The following is a 17,840-nucleotide window of genomic DNA, read 5'->3' as shown; positions in this document are numbered from 1 at the left end:
AACATAATAATTGTGGGTGACTTCAACACACCTCTCTCACCATTGGACAGATCCTCCAAACAAAAGTTGAATAAAGAAACTATAGAACTCAATACCACAATCAATAACATAGACTTAACTGACATATATAGAATATATCAACCATCATCAAATGGATATACTTTTTTCTCAGCAGCACATGGATCCTTCTCAAAAATAGACCATATATTATGCCATAGGGCAACCCTCACTAAATATAAAGGGGTGGAGAAAATACCATGCATTTTATCTGATCATAATGGAATGAAACTGGAAATCAATGATAAAAGAAGGAAGGAAAAATCCTACATCACATGGAAAATGAACATTATGTTACTGAATGATCAATGGGTTACAGAAGACATAGAGGAGGAAATAAAAAAGTTCTTAGAGATAAATGAAAATACAGACACAACATATCGGAATCTATGGGACACAATGAAAGCAGTTTTAAGAGGAAAATTCATTGCCTGGTGGTCATTCCTCAACAAAAGAAAAAACCAACAAATAAATGAGCTCACACTTCATCTCAAAGCCCTAGAAAAGGAAGAGCAAAACAACAGCAAATGTAGCAGAAGGCAAGAAATAATTAAAATCAGAGCGAAAATCAATGAAATTGAAACAAAAGAAACTATTGAAAAAATTAACAAAACTAAAAGTTGGTTCTTCGAAAAAATAAATAAGATTGACAGACCTTTAGCCATGCTAACAAAGAGAAGAATAGAGAGAACTCAAATTACTAACATACGGGATGAAAAAGGCAATATCACAACAGATGCTACAGAAATACAGAAGACAATTAGAAATTATTTTGAAAACCTATATTCCAATAAAATAGAAGATAGTGAAGACATCGATAAATTTCTTAAGTCATATGATTTGCCCAGACTGAGTCAGGAGGATACACACAATTTGAACAGGCCAATATCAATGGATGAAATTGAAGAAGCCATCAAAAGACTACCAACCAAGAAAAGCCGGATGGGTATACAGCAGAGTTTTACAAAACCTTTAAAGAAGAATTAATACCAATACTTTTCAAGTTATTTCAGGAAATAGAAAAAGAGGGAGCTTTTCCAAATTCATTCTATGAGGCCAACATCACCCTGATTCTGAAACCAGACAAAGACACCTCAAAGAAAGAAAACTACAGACCAATATCTCTAATGAACCTAGATGCAAATATCCTCAATAAAATTCTGGCAAATCGAATACAAAAACACATCAAAAAAATTGTGCACCATGATCAAGTAGGATTCATCCCTGGGATGCAAGGATGGTTCAATATACGGAAATCAATAAATGTTATTCACCACATCAATAGACTTAAAGATAAGAACCATATGATCATCTCGATAGACGCAGAGAAAGCATTCGACAAAGTACAGCATCCCTTTATGTTCAAAACATTAGAAAAACTAGGGATAACAGGAACTTACCTTGACATTGTAAAAGCTATCTATGCTAAGCCTCAGGCTAGCATCATTCTGAATGGAGAAAAGTTGAAGGCATTCCCTCTAAAATCTGGAACAAGACAGGGGTGCCCTCTCACACCACTTCAATTTAATTTAGTCCTTGAAATACTAGCCAGAGCAATTAGACAGACGAAAAGAAATTAAAAGCATAAAAATAGGAAAAGAAGAACTTAAATTATCACTATTTGCAGATGACATGATTCTATACCTAGAAGACCTAAAAGGGTCTACAAAGAAACTACTAGAACTAATAAATGAATTCAGCAAAGTGGCAGGATATAAAATCAACATGCATAAATCAAAGGCATTTCTGTATATCAGCGACAAAACTTCTGAAACGGAAATGAGGAAAAACACTCCATTCACAATATCCTCAAAAAAAATAAAATACTTGGGAATCAACCTAACAAAAGAGGTGAAAGATTTATACAATGAAAACTACAGAACCCTAAAGAAAGAAATAGAAGAAGATGTTAGAAGATGGAAAAATATACCCTGTTCATGGATAGGCAGAACTAACATCATCAAAATGGCGATATTACCAAAATTTCTCTATAGGTTTAATGCAATGCCAATCAAAATCCCAATGGCATTTCTTGTAGAAATAGATAAAGCAATCATGAAATTCATATGGAAAAATAAAAGACGCAGAATAGCAAAAGCAATTCTAAACAGGAAGTGTGAATCAGGCGGTATAGCGATACCAGATTTCAAAGTATATTACAGAGCAATAGTGACAAAAACAGCATGGTATTGGTACCAAAACAGGCGGGTGGACCAATGGTATAGAATAGAGGACACAGAGAGTAATCCACAAAGTTACAACTATCTTATATTTGATAAAGGGGCTAAAAGCATGCAATGGAGGAAGGATAGCATCTTCAACAAATGGTGTTGGGAAAACTGGAAATCCATATGCAACAAAATGAAACTGAATCCCTTTCTCTCGCCATGCACAAAAGTTAACTCAAAATGGATCAAGGAGCTTGATATCAAATCAGAGACTCTGCATCTGATAGAAGAAAAAGTTGGCTCTGATCTATATATTGTGGGGTCGGGCTCCAAATTCCTTAATAGGACACCCATAGCACATGAGTTAATAACAAGAATCAACAAATGGGACTTACTTAAACTAAAAAGTTTTTTCTCAGCAAGAGAACAATAAGAGAGGTAAATAGGGAGCCTACATCCTGGGAACAAATTTTTACTCCTCACACTTCAGATAGAGCCCTAATATCCAGAGTATACAAAGAACTCAAAAAATTAGACAATAAGATAACAAATAACCCAATCAACAAATGGGCCAAGGACCTGAACAGACACTTCTCAGAGGAGGATATACAATCAATCAACAAGTACAGGAAAAAATGCTCACCATCTCTAGCAGTCAGAGAAATGCAAATCAAAACCACCCTAAGATACCATCTCACTCCAGTAAGATTGGCAGCCACTATGAAGTCAAACAACAACAAGTGCTGGCAAGGATGTGGAGAAAAGGGTACTCTTGTACATTGCTGGTGGGACTGCAAATTGGTGCGGCCAATTTGGAAAGCAGTTTGGAGATTCCTGGGAAAAATGGGAATGGAACCACCATTTGACCCTGCTATTGCCCTTCTCAGACTATTCCCTGAAGACCTTAAAAGAGCATGCTACAGGGATACTGCCACATCGATGTTCATAGCAGCACAATTCACAATAGCTAGACTGTGGAACCAACCCAGATGCCCTTCAATAGATGAATGGATAAAAAAAATGTGGCATCTATACACAATGGAGTACTATGCAGCAATAAAAAATGACAAAATCATAGAATTTGCAGGGAAATGGATGGCACTAGAGCAGATTATGCTTAGTGAAGCTAGCCAATCCCTAAAAAACAAATATCAAATTTCTTCTTTGATATAATGAGAGCAACTATGAACAGAGCAGGGAGGAAGAGCAGGAAGAAAAGATTAACATTAAACAGAGACTTGAGATGGGAGGGAAAGGGAGATAAAAGGGAAATTGCATGGAAATGAAGGGAGACCCTCATTGCTATACAAAATTACATATAAGAGGTTTTGAGGGGAATGGGAAAATAAACAAGGAGAGAAATGAATTACAGTAGATGGGGTAGAGACAGAAGATGGGAGGGGAGGGGAGGGGGGATAGTAGGGGATAGGAAAGGTAGCAGAATACAACAATTACTAATAGGGCATTATGTAAAATTGTGGATGTGTAACCGATGTGATTCTGCAATCTGCATTTGGGGTAAAATTGGGGGTTCATAACCCACTTCAATCTAATGTATGAAATATGATATGTCAAGAGCTTTGTAATGTTGTGAACAACCAATAAAAAAAATAAAAGAAAAGAAAAAAAAATAAAACAAAACACACGAAAAAAAAATAAAAAGGTACAAAGCCCTAGAAGTAAGAGACAGAAAAGCAGATAGGAATAGGATGTAAATACTCAAATTCAGCTGCATCAGTAGAAAACTTAAGCTTTTTTAAAGAATTGTTCTTTCCTACTTTGACTTTTTAATTTTAATTTTTTAAATTTATTGGTCGGGCTATATCTGCTGACTGGTTCATATGTTCATATACAAGTTTCTAGGGTTTCCCTCCGTTTTATTGTCACTTTTTCTTTTGTTAACATTTTAATGTCTTATTGTTCTTTAAGATGTAATAACTATTTTTTGTTTGTTTTCTTATTAGTGAATATTTGTTTTGTATTTTTGCATTTTTTTATTTTTTGTATTTGTGGAAGATTTAATGATTCTGGAGTACATACCCCAAACAAAGTTCCAGTTAGAATTTGACCCAGCAGCCCAAACTTCCAAAATACTTCTTGATATTGGGGTGTTGTTGTTGTTCAGTTCGATTTGTTTGTTTGTTGTATTATTCTTACTCTTCTCACCTCTCTTTCTCTCTAATACCAAAATATCTTGTTCTCTCTCTTTTACTTCACTCCCTCCCTCCTTAGGGTCTTTATACAAAACCTTGGTTTCACTTTCTCTCCTCTCACTTTTGAGTAATCCAAACTTACTTTGTGTTCATACCTCAGCTTCTTTACAAATGAATTCTATTTTTAGCATCCTTTTAATCCATGTAGTTTATCCCTTTGGGGAATAAAATACAGTGGTTCAGAGAGAGCAACATCATCAGAGCAGCTCCACAAGTGTGAAACAAGACAGCATTTCAGCACCGGCAAATTGAGTCTGCAAAGTTGAGTAGAGCAAAGAATTCATTTACTTAAAGCAGGCTATCTGAACCCTGGGACTAGGAGGCTGACTAACACTGGGGGTGGGAACTGACCAAATCTGGTAATCCCTGAATCACCTCTTCCAAGCCTAGAAAGGGCTGGAGGATAGGTTGACACCTTCCACTCTCCTCCCTGCAGCATGCAGTTTGAGACTCTCAGAAAGAGAGGGGTCTTCAGAGCTGTACAGTTAAGAAGCCTGTGAAACCCTGAATACAGACTCCTCTAACAAGTTTGACATTTGGGGGACAGAGCCGAGAATGAACAAACTGCATAACAACTGAAACACCCAAAAGAAAACACCTTCCTTCAAAATCCTGACCAAGAATAATATATTAGTGGGCTGCTGAAGAACACTGTCGATAAATTTTTTAAGATTTATTAGTATGAGGCATTGTTCTGAAGTGGCTCATCATCTCTCTATAATAATACCGAATGTAAGTGATCTAAATTCTGCAATCAAAAGACACAGATTGGAAGAATGAATCAAAAAACAAGACCCAACCCTATGTTGTCTAGGAGACTCAGTTTACAGGCTGAAGGTGAAAGAATGGAAAAAGATACATTATGCAAATGAAGATCAAAAGCAAGCAAGAGTAGCTACTCTTATCTGACAAAGTACACTTCAAGGCAATTAGTCAGCAGAGACAAAGAGGGTCACTTCAAACTGGTTAAGGGAATCATCCAACAACAAGATTAAAAGATTGCAAATATATGTGTACCAATATTGGTGTATCTATATACATAAAACAAATCCTACTCAATAATAATTTAAAAAAGTAAATATAACCCCTTACAATAATACAGGGTGATTTCAACACACATCTCTCTAACCAATATACAGGCCATTCAGACATAAGCTAGCTAAAAATTCTTCAAAACTAAAAATTACTATTAATCAAATAAATATCTATAGAATATGCCATCCACCAACAACTAATTTACTTTCTTCTCAGTGACACATAAAACCTTCCCGAAAACTTTAGGGTAAAAAGTAAGCCTTAGTACATAAAAAAAAAAATAGAAATAATTTCTTACATTCTATCAGATCATGATAGAATGAAATTGGAAATTAGAAATAACAAGGTAAACATCAGAAACCATCTTAACACTTGGAGATTAAATAATATTCTTTTTAATGAGAAATAATACATATAAAAAATCAGGGAAGAAATAAAAAAAATTCCTATAAACAAATAAGAACAGAGAAATGACAGATTAAAATCTCTGGGAGAGTATGAAAATAATTCTAAGAGGAAACTTCACATCACTGAATGCCTATATTTAAAAAATGGAAAGATCCCAGGTAAACAATCTAATTCATCAACTCAAGTCCTTAGAAAAGGAAAACAAACTGATTCCAAAGTCAGTAGAAGACAGAAAATAATTAAGATCATGGACAAAAATAATCTAATTAACAATAAAAAATCATACTCAGGATAAGTGCAACAAAGAGTCTGTTCTTTGAAAATATAAACAAGATAGATGAACCCTTAGTCAACTAACCAAAAGAAAGAGAGATAAGGCCCAAATCAATAAAATTAGAGATAAAAAGAAGATATCATCACAGACACTTCTGAAATTCAGAGAATCATTAAAAAATATTTTGAAAAAGTATACTTCAGTAAACACGAAAATCTAGATGATATTAAAATATTTCTAGATACCTGTGACCTACCCAAATTGAATCATACGGATATAGAAAACGTAAATAGGCCAATATCGAGCAATGAGATTGACAGTGTCTAAAAGCCTTCCAACCATGAAAAACCAAGTTCTATCAAACTTTAAAAAAAAAAAGAATTAATGCCAGCCTTTCTCAAATAATTCCATGAACTAGAAAGGGAAGAAGCACTCCCCAATTAACTCTATGAAACCAGTATCACACTGATAACAAAACCAGACAATGACTCATCAAGGAAAGAAAATTACAGATCTATAGCCCTGATGAACCTGGACACAAAAATACTTAATAAAATATTAGTAAGTAGTATTCAAAAACACACTAAGAAGATAGTACAGCATGATCAAGTGGATTTCATCCTAGGATGGGAAGTTGGGTCAACATATGTAAATCAATAAATGCAATTCACCACATAAATAGAATTAAAGACAAGAATCATATAATGTCTCAATAGATGCAGAGAAAAAGTTCAATAAAATTCACCATCAATTCATGTTAAAAATGCTGGAGAAACTAGAGACAGAAGGAAGTTACTCCAATACTTAAAGGCTATATATGACAAACCCAAACTAATATCAAACTGAGGAGAAGAAAATATTTTTTTGAAAATCAGGAATGTTTACTCTCACTACTTCTAGTCAATATAGTTCTCTAGCCAGAACAATCAGGAAGAGAAGAAAATAAATGGATATATAGGGAAAGTCAAATCATCTCTTCACTGATGACATGATCCAACATCTAGAAGACCCAAAAAACTCCACCAAAATACTTCTAGAACTGATAAATAAATTCCGCCAAGTAGCAGGATATACGATCAATATATGAAAATTAATAGTTTCCTATACTCCTTTATGTATGCTCAGCAAGAATCAAGAAAACTATTCTGTTCACAATAACCTCAAAAAAAAAAAAGAAAAATTACTTGGGAATAAATCAAACCAAGGAGGTAAAAGACCTCTAGAATAAAAACCATAGAACAATGAAGGAAGAAATGAGAATATGGAAAGAGCTCCCATGTTCTCAGATAGGTAGAATTAATATTGTCAAAAAGCCACACCATCAAAAGTATTACACAGATTCAATACAATCTCTATTAAAACTGCAATGACATTCTTCACAGAACTAAAAATTAAGTCCTAAAATTTGATTGTAAGAATAAAAGACCCAGAATAGTCCAAGCAATCCTTACCAATAATATTGATGCCAGAGGCATCACAATACATGATCTCAAGTTATACTACAGAATTATAGTAACAAAAACAGCATGATACTGCCATAAAAACAGACATGAAGACCAATGGAATAAAATAGAAGACTGAGAGAGAAACTCAAATGGATACAGTTATCTGGTACTCAACAAAAACCTATGTTGGGGAAAAGAGAACCTTTTAAACAAATGGTGCTGAGAAACCTGGATATTCATATGTAAAAGAATGAAACTAGATTCCTATCTTTCAACCTGCACAAAAGTCAAATCAAATTGGATCAAAGACATAGGAATTAGGCTCAAACTATGCAACTCCTAGAAGAAAACAGGGTCAACACCCCAAGACATTGGTGCAGGGACCAACTTCCTTAACAAAATCTCTAAAGCTCAAGAAATAAAACCAAAATCAATAAGTGACATGACAGTAAATCCAAAAGCTTCTGAATGGCAAGGGAAATTATTAGGAGTGTGAAGTGAAAGTGTACAGAATGGGAGAAGATCTTTTCCAGCTACCTCTGTGACAGGGGATTAATATCCAGAATATGTAAAGAATAAAAGGATACATAAAAGCCTATCACCAGAAAACCCGCAAATATCCAATCAATAAATGAATAAATGGGCAAATGAACTAAACAGATACTTCTCAAAAGAAGAAATGCAAATGGCCAACAAACATATGAAAAATATTCAACATCCCTCACAATCAGGGGATGCAAATCAAAAGTACATAGATATTCCATCTTTCTTGAGGTAGAATGGCAATCATCAAGAATACAAATGACAATAAATGCTGAGAAAGATTTGGGGGGAAAAGATACACTTATACATTATTGGTAGGACTACAAATTAGTGCAACCACTCTGGAAAGCAGTGTGGAAATTCCTCCAAAAAACAAGGAATGAAACCACCATATGATCCAACTATCCTAGTCCTTGGTATTTATCCAAAAGAACTAAAATAAGCATACCATACTGATACAAACACATCAATGTTTATAGCAACACAATTCATAATAGCCAAGTTATGGAACCAGTCCAGGTGCCCATCAACAGATCAATGGATAAAGAAAATGTGGTATGTACACATTTGAAGAATGAAATAATGGTATTTACTGATAAATAAATGAAACTGGGGAACTCAAGCTAAGTGAAATAATCCAGGCTCAGATAGTCAAGGGTGAAATGTTTTCTCTCATATGTGGAAGCTAGGCAAAATAAGGGGAAAGGGAGGGACATCATGAAAATAAAAGGGAGATCAATGGAGTGGAGAAAGAGTTTTGAGGGCAAGGAGGAGGAACCGGGAAAAGGGAGGAGCTGTGGAATGAAATTGACCTAATTAGGCCATAGATATGCCACAGGAATTCTACCTTTATGTATGCCTTTTAAGCACCACTTAAAAAAACTATAAGTGAATAGAGCAGGAAGAGGAAAAGTTGAGGAAAGGAAGAGAAATAGGGTGAGGGAAGGGAGGGAATGGGGTACTGGGGACTGAAATGAAGCAAATTATATTCTAGGCATGAATGATTATATCAAAACAAACTCCATTATTATGTTTAATTATAATGCAGCAGTGAACACATAAAAAAATTTAAAAGCTCTCTAATTGAAGAGGGTATACTCTTTTAACAGATGCATATTTATTATGGCTATATGAATTACCTTTCGTGATTTTATCTAGTCCACTTTCACTATGTCAATTCAAGTGTGTTTTCATCGCACTTTCATATACGAAGAATTACTACTCCTTTAAAATTCCCTTGGAATATATTTTTATAAATAAAATATGTACTCTGAGGCAGACTTTCTTTAAGTCTCCAGGTCCCCTGGTTTTAGGTGAATGGAATCTTCTACTAACATACTGAAGTCCACATTCCTTCATCTGGTCTCTGGAGCTCTGGCTTTCCTCTTCTCTCTTTGATCACTTCTTCAACACTCCCTAACTCTTGCGTTAGACATGATTAGCCTACCTGCTTCCCCTCAAAGACCAGAAATTTCTTATTTAAGATTGACAAAAGCTCCATTAAGCTCAATTAATTCACTTATAGGCTACCATTTAGTAGTAAAATGAAGTCATTTAATTTTTTAAAAATCGTTTGACTCACTCGGATAGTTATCCGACCAAATTGCTTGGCTATTTTGGTATCATATAGATGTAGTCAAATATTGTTATTAAATTGTCTTATTACTTGTTTTAAGATTGAATTATCCTGATATCCTTACCTTCTATGCCTAGAAATTATTTTCTGATATCTTATCTTCTTTGAATTATTGTGAAATTTCGTAACTATTCATATTTATCATATGTGGCATATAGGATCTTAAGCACGTTTATATGCTGCCAAAATTATGATATAAAATAAAGGACAAATTTTATTTATTTTATATACACACACATACATGTGTGTGTGTATATATATGTATATATATACGTATATATATTCTATGTATATATGAGTGTGTGCAGGTGTGTATATATAATATTTGTTTTTATGTAAGTATTTGACATTGTATAAATGGAGTTTCAGGTATTTTCATATAGATGTTAGATATTATGTAGCTAATGTAATCCAATCAGCTGTGTGCTCCAGGTCGCTTTTTGTGTTGTGGTTAATTGATGAGTGTAACATGCAGATAATCAAAAGATTTGTTACAATCAAGATAAAGTATGTCTATCATTTCTCCTTGATCTACCATATTAGATTAGCTTTAAAAGGATTTGGTTTTTAAGTAGAACACATTAGTTTATCCACTAAGTACCTTCTTGTCTTCAAGTTATTTGCAATTGATTGTATCAAGGTTTCTGCCAGTAGTTTCTTAAATATCCAAGTGAAGGTTACTTGTCTGCTCTGCTTGTTATATGAATTGTGACTTCATTTAGTCCTCTACTAGTGACAGATTTCCCTGTTAACACCTCAAGATAAAGTCTTTAGGGAATCTGGCATATGAACAAAAAGACTGCATTAAAATCAAGGTTGGTGGAGCTGTTTCTATTATTAGAGCTCCTACTATGATTTTCTGCCAGTATATTGAATGTACATTGAATGCTTAAAAATATCACTGCCATTCTTCATTGTATATTTAATATCAGGTTTAGCAAGGAAGATTGTGAAAAACATTTTACAACTATTAATGTGGTGAAATCCAGTTCTTTTAAGGAACCATGACCATTAAGGGATAAAAAGTTGAAAATTGTTAAATATTCCAGTTTTTCACCTTATATATGGTTTATATTGCATGTAACACAAGATCAATGTTATTTCATGAATTACATGATTCATACACAAAAATATGTTCTCTTCTAGGTAAGTACCTGCATTTTAACATTTTAAAAAATTAAGTTAATTTTGTGTGTTGATATATTTGGAGGAATGTACAGTGTAAAAATAAAGGAACAAGAACAGACTTAGGAGCCCAAAGATCTCATTTGACTCTCACCTGCCCACCTACAAGCTAAGGGACCTTGGGTAAGTAACCTACATTCTTGGATCCTACAAGTTTGTCTATTTCACCAGTTTGTAGTAGGCTTAAAGGTTATAGTATAATTGAGCTCAGCACAATGTCTAACACCTTGTAACTCATAAAGAAATACTAAGGTCCAAAGATTCATAGGTTTTCTGAGGATATGAGAGAAAATCTGCTAAGTCATTTTGGGGCAATTGTTTTGCCCATTTTTATCTGCACAGGGTCAATGAAATGCCATCTGAATTACTATTATATGGCATCTGGGATATAGTCATTTCTAGTTTGATGAAGTCATTTATATTACATTATGTTATGTTTTGTTTTGTTATGTTATATTATATTATATTATATTATATTATATTATATTATATTATATTATATTATATTATATTATTGGTATTACCAGAGAAGGTCTATCTACCCGTATAGGGTAGTGATAATACTGTGCTCTTAGATATTCCTGGGCATACACCAAATAGTATTCAGATCATGGGCACAAAATGAAAATTGCTGTGGGCTATGACCAAATGATTGAATTCATGAATTAACATCATTCAATACATGCTGGATCTGTTTAGAGTAATACATTGCCAAGAGTTACACAAACTTCAAGTCAAATCTGGGATCTTACCAATTGCACATGGCTTAAATACTCCCTCAGATTTGTCAAGAGGTTTTAATGCTGTTTCTGACCCTAAAACTCTCAATTATCTCTATTATCTACTGCACAGAACAAACAAATCAGATCCATGAAGTCAGGGCCCTTGAATCTAATGTTCACCAATATATCCTTATCACTCAGAAAAAAAAATCTAGTACATAGTAGGTCATCCTGTTTGTTGAATGAGTAAATGAATGAATACAATTTTAATTCAGCAAACTCTTGAACAATCAACCATTCTGAGTGCCTGAGCTGTGAAGTTTTGCCAGCTAAGGGTTAAAAGAGGATCCCAGCTCCCTTTAGTTCAACTTTTATGGTTTTAAAATGTTTCTCAAAATGTCTGTATATAATTTCTTGCTTTACTAAGCACAGTCTACTGAACATAACATCTTTCAATGATGTGATGGATCATTGAAGATTCTGGATTATCATGTAAAATCCAGTTCCATCGTTCAACTGCAAATACAGATGTAGGAGAGTTAAAGATTGAGATGAAAGAAGAATGGTCTTGAAATGTAAACTTATAATTTTCTTTAAATAAATATCAGCTATTGAAAGTTTAGATCACACATAATTTGTCTAAAATTCATATGGAAAACAATATCAATATTTTCTAGGCATTTGCTAGATGGGACATGGATAACTTTTACTATAATGAAAATTTTATTATCACCAAACAGCTTCTTTTTTCCAGAAATAATTTGTAATCATCTATTGTATATGGGAAAATACATATACTAGACTCTAGGAATAGATGAATTGAGTAGGATGTGGTCTCTGCACTTAAAAAAAATTCTCAGAGAGTTCACTGAAATTCAATATAGTCTGAAACTTATTTCTGTAACCATATATGATTACACAAAATTGTGGGTGACTTAAAGTGATTACTCTGTTAAAGAGGACTTCCCAAAAGAAGAACTATGTGAGATAAATATGATGAGTATAATTCACCAAGGTCACTATGTCCAAGGAGCACCATCCCCATGACATATAAACAGTGTTCCCTGAACTTGTGCTCCTGGGGAAAAAACTCTTTTCATGTATCACTTAGGATGTTTTCAGATGCAAGCAAACAGCATACTACAGAAAGTACCTCAATTCATAGAGGGCTTTATTTTTCTCAAAATCTAGAGGAAAGTGGTCCCACTTGAGCTTAAGTTATGACTATGTCATCTAGTTTTTTCTATCATTTCACTCCTTTTCCTCAGCATGTGGCTTTTACCCTTGGATTTATCATCACCTCCTGGTCATAAATTCCAAAGTCTCAGGTGTTACCATATTCAAATACAGGAAGGAAGTTTTGTAGATGAGAAGACTCCTTAAATATCTCTTTTTAGTTTTTTATTTTATTTTTCTCACCTATATAAGAGTAAAGCTTCCAAATAAAAAGAGTATATATTTTCAATGTAAAAAAGGACATTTTTCCAGGAGTGGTGGCACATGCCTGTATTCCCAGCAGCTCAGGAGGCTGAGGCATGAGGATTGTGAGTTCAAAGCCAGTCTCAGCAATTTAGCAAGGCCCTAAGCAACTTGGCAAGACCCTGTCTCAAAATAAAAAATAAAAAGGGCCCCGGGGGTGTGGCTCAGTAGCTAAGTGCCCCTGGGTTCAATCCCTGGTACAAAAAAAAAAAAAAAAAAAAAAAAAAACTGACCTTTTAATACATTTGTGAAATGATTGGCTTAAATGAGCATATCCATCACCTCACATACATTAAGATCTACTATCCCAGAAATTTTAAATTTTCTCCTAGCAATTTTGAAAGTATTTACTGTTTTCAAAAATATACACAATATATCATTAGTAAGATAGCTACCATGCTGTGCAATACTCAGAACTCATTCACCCTGCCTAACTGAAACTTTTTACCCCTTAACCAATATCTCTCCATTCCCATCCCTCCTTTTTTTTTAAGAGAGGAAAATTCTTTCAGAGAAGTCACCCAGAAAATATACCCTTCTGCTTCACTGTCCAGAAATTATCACATGACCATTACTGAATGCAAGAAAGATTGGGAGATTAGGAAAGCAAGTATTTTTAATCTCAATTTAATAAAGCAGTTATTAATAGGAGGAAAAAGAAAGGAGGGGAAAGCTCTTAAGTAGGCAACTCACAGTATATCGAAACTATTCTAAGATTAGAAAAGATTAAGACTTTGGTCTCCATGACCAAATATTTTGAAAAATACTAACCTTTTTGTCTATATCTGCTAAAAGTATAATTTGGTCTTAATAACTTCTAACATTTTATTTTTTTCTTTTCCCTTCTCAAGAGTAGTATGTTGTCGCAGTCTTGGCTGGGCACAAGATCACAAGCCACCACACAGCTTTGTCGATTCAAACAGCAATTCTTTATTCCCGAACTCACACAGGCCTCTACACACACGTTCTGGGGAAATCCCAGTTCTGCCGCCGCCCAATTCACCTACTCCACGAGGCTTTTTTTTTCCAATACTTTCTGAATCTCACGAGAACTCAACGGGAACTCAGGCAGCAGGAACGCCCTTTTCCCAGCAGCAATAATCTTCAACCTGGAACTTCCCTAAAACCCATATTGTCTTAAACCAGACAGTCCTAAACTTGTCTTAAACCGGGAACGCCTTAAACCCAAGGAGCGGGATACTTCCTCAAACTGCAGGATACACCCTAAATCTGGATCCACCCTCATCCTTGAGCAGGGTCACCTTACATGCAATGTCAACAGCGAAATTCCAAGGCAAGTCCATTTAACATGGGGTACGCTGGCAAGGAAATTTCGATGCGTCATTCCTACTTGGCAATGGCCCTCAGCAGTATGTCTCTACTAAACATCTTTTCTTTATTTCAGTAAGGAACCTACAAGGTATGTATTGCTGTAGTTATTTTCTATTTGCAGAGGAGAATTGGGATGTGGAGAGGCCAAGCAACACAGCTAGAAAATAGTTAAATAATAAAACCTTCATCTTGATAGCATTTTTTTCCTTCTGAAGTCTCTAATTTTTATATAACCATAGTATGTTTGTGTGTGGCAGGGGTACTGGGATCTGAACCCAGGGGCACTTTACCATGAAGCTACATCATCAGTCATTTTTATTTTTTATTTTGAGACATTGCTGAGGCTGAGTCGAACTTCAGATCCTCTTGTCTCAGCCTCCTGAGAACCTAGGATTATAGATAGATAGATAGATAGATAGATAGATAGATAGATAGATTATTGATTATGATAATTCTATACACTATAGTACAATTTCATATAACAACACATTGTAATAGTGAATCCCTGTCATATTTCAAACTGTCTAGTATATCCCAAGGTAGACTGATTAATCAACCTTGTAGGGATTATTCATCATGGGCTAACAAGTAGCTCTGTTCAACAGTGCACTCTTTGTTCCAGAAGCCTACCACCTTCCCAGCATGATGCAGGGCCTGAGAGAAATAAAGAGTTGGTTGTCACCTGTCACCGAAGGAGGTAGAACAGTTTAGGAAATGACCTGGCTATAAGGGAATGTATGAAAAATGATCTCAAAAGCAAGAGCTCTACATTCCTTGGATTCCTTTTCCTCCTCCTTTCCTCTGATTTACACACATCCATGTGGAATAACTAAATTGGCAGCAAATCAAAAGAACACATTTGCTGAGATGAGTCTTTAGAAAACCATGAGAAATTAAGATGCACTTCATCACTGGGGAAAGAGACTGCATGGGCCATTTGAAAACTCTCTGAGATGGACTATATGCTCAAGATCAATAGACAATACTGGATAACGGCAGCCATGGTCGCCATGGTGAGCAAGGCTTTAGCTATAATGACAAGGTTCGACTGGATGGATCACAGGGAGAAATTCTTTATGAACACAGTGTTGGCACCCTTACATAGCTCCTCTCCAACATATTTCTGACAGTCAGAGGCAATTCAATAGATGTTGCTTTTGAAGAAAGAGTAAAAATTGGGTCATTTCATTCTGGGGCCTTCAAAGACTGCTCTTTTAAACCAGGCAAGGTTCTAAACAGCTCCCAGGGTCTGCAGCTATAATTCAGGAATGTGGCTGTGTATTTACTTGACCTCATTTCCAACATGAAGAATTAGCTATTAGACAAGTAAAAATAGATTTTCTCCAAAGCAAGCACACTTTGGTCAGGGCAGAACCCAATCAAGCAGAGCCCTGGAGCATGCATCTAAAGAGTGAGAAAGGTCAAGGATAAAGTTTGCTTAAGAGTGTGCCAGAGCCTTAAGTGGTGGAATGATATATACCTGAGTTATAGGTTGTGTGGTATATTTTGATTATGCAAATTACTGTGTCATTCAAAAAGAGTGTTTCAAGATAGGCAATGAATCTTTTGACTAATATACACTCTGAAAATTCAAAGATTATACAAAGGCTGATGATGAACTCCCAAAATAGAGCAACAGTGTGGACTTTTTAATTAAAAAATTTATTTTTGAAATAATTATAAGTTTAAATGCCATTGCAAGAAATAATACAGAGAAAGCTAATACCCAATTTCCCCCATGCTAAAATCTCTCATAATTTACAAGTACAACACCACAATATAACAATGAGATACTGATAGTGATGTGATCCTTTAACTTCATTCAGACTTCTAAGTTTTAGATACTCTCGCGTGCACGTGTGTGTCCGCGCGCTCGCACCCGTGTGTGCCTGCAGGCTTATGGGATTTTAGTTACATATAGGTTCATGTATCTATCACCATAGTCAAGAGAGAGTTTATCACCTCAATGATCTCCTGTTGTCCTCGATATAATGTTTTGATGACCTGTAAAGCAAAGGTGAGGACTATTTCATTATTTAAATAAGAGTGAAAAACAAATTTAATTTAAATTTTAGAAACTATGCATTTTTAAATACAATTTCCTTTCATTTTCTTCTATGTCTATATTTCCTTCTGAATTGATGAAAATATAATTAACCTGACCCTACACACTTTCAATATTTTCACATAGTCATTTTAACAAATATAATGATAATCAATTATTTCCATTATAAAACACATGATCCATCAATTACATGGTTGGGTTTATCCTAGAGAAAGGAAAAAATATGTTCACTCAAAAACCTATATGCAAATATTCACAGTAGTTTATCCAAATTAGCCAAAAGTTAGAAAAAATTCAAATCTCCTTTATCATATGAATGTACAAATAAATTGTAGTACATCCACACAATGGACCATTACTCAGCAGAAAATAAAAGGGAATAAATATTGATACACACAACTCAGTTGGAGCTCAGGCAGTATAATAGGTTTAAAAAGTTAATCAAAATACATCCTATATAATCTCATTTATAAAATAGTCTCTAAATGATGAAATTGTAGTGATTAAAAAAAATAACAGTGGTTTTCAAAGATTGGTACTGAAGACGCCATTATTCTAAAGGAGTACCACAATGAAGTTCCTTTTTGGTGATGCAGAAGTTATTGTAACAAAACATTATAGTCTAGGTAGCTTAACAACAACACAAAATTGTTTCTCATGTTCCTGGAGGCAAGAAGTCCAAGATCAATATGCCAGTCATTCTGGTGTCTGGTGAGGATATACTTTCTGTTTTGCAGGTCATGGTCTTCACCGTGTATTCTCACATGATGAGGGGTAGTTGGGAAGCAAATCCTCTCCTATCTGTTTGTACAAGGGAACTAATCCCATCATGAGATTTCTGCCTTCATAACCTGATTACCTGGAAAAGGTCCCACTTTCAAATACCATCACTATAGAGGTTAGGGTTTCAACATATGACTTTGGTTGGGGCTGGAGGCACAACATTTAGTCCGTAGCAGTGATACATCCTGATGGTGGTGAAAGTTATATAAATCTACACATGATAAGGTTTTATAGAGCTACACTCCCTGAAAAAAAAAAATGTTTAAATGTAAAACAGTGCCATCTGAATTAGGTACACAGTTTAGTTGATAGCATTGTTCCCAAGTTGGTTTTCCAGTTTTGACAATGTGCTATGATTATATGGGACACAAACGTTGGAGGAAGCTTGGAAAGGATACACAAGGAACTCTGTACTTAATTTCACAACTTCCTATAAGTCTAAAATTATTTCAGTAACTAAATTATTTTAAATAATTAAAGAAGTCAACTAAGATT

Source organism: Spermophilus citellus (genome assembly GCF_964194105.1).
Source record: "Spermophilus citellus genome assembly, chromosome: 1".
NCBI classification, from domain to species: Eukaryota; Metazoa; Chordata; class Mammalia; order Rodentia; family Sciuridae; genus Spermophilus; species Spermophilus citellus.
This window is presented reverse-complemented; position numbering follows the sequence as displayed.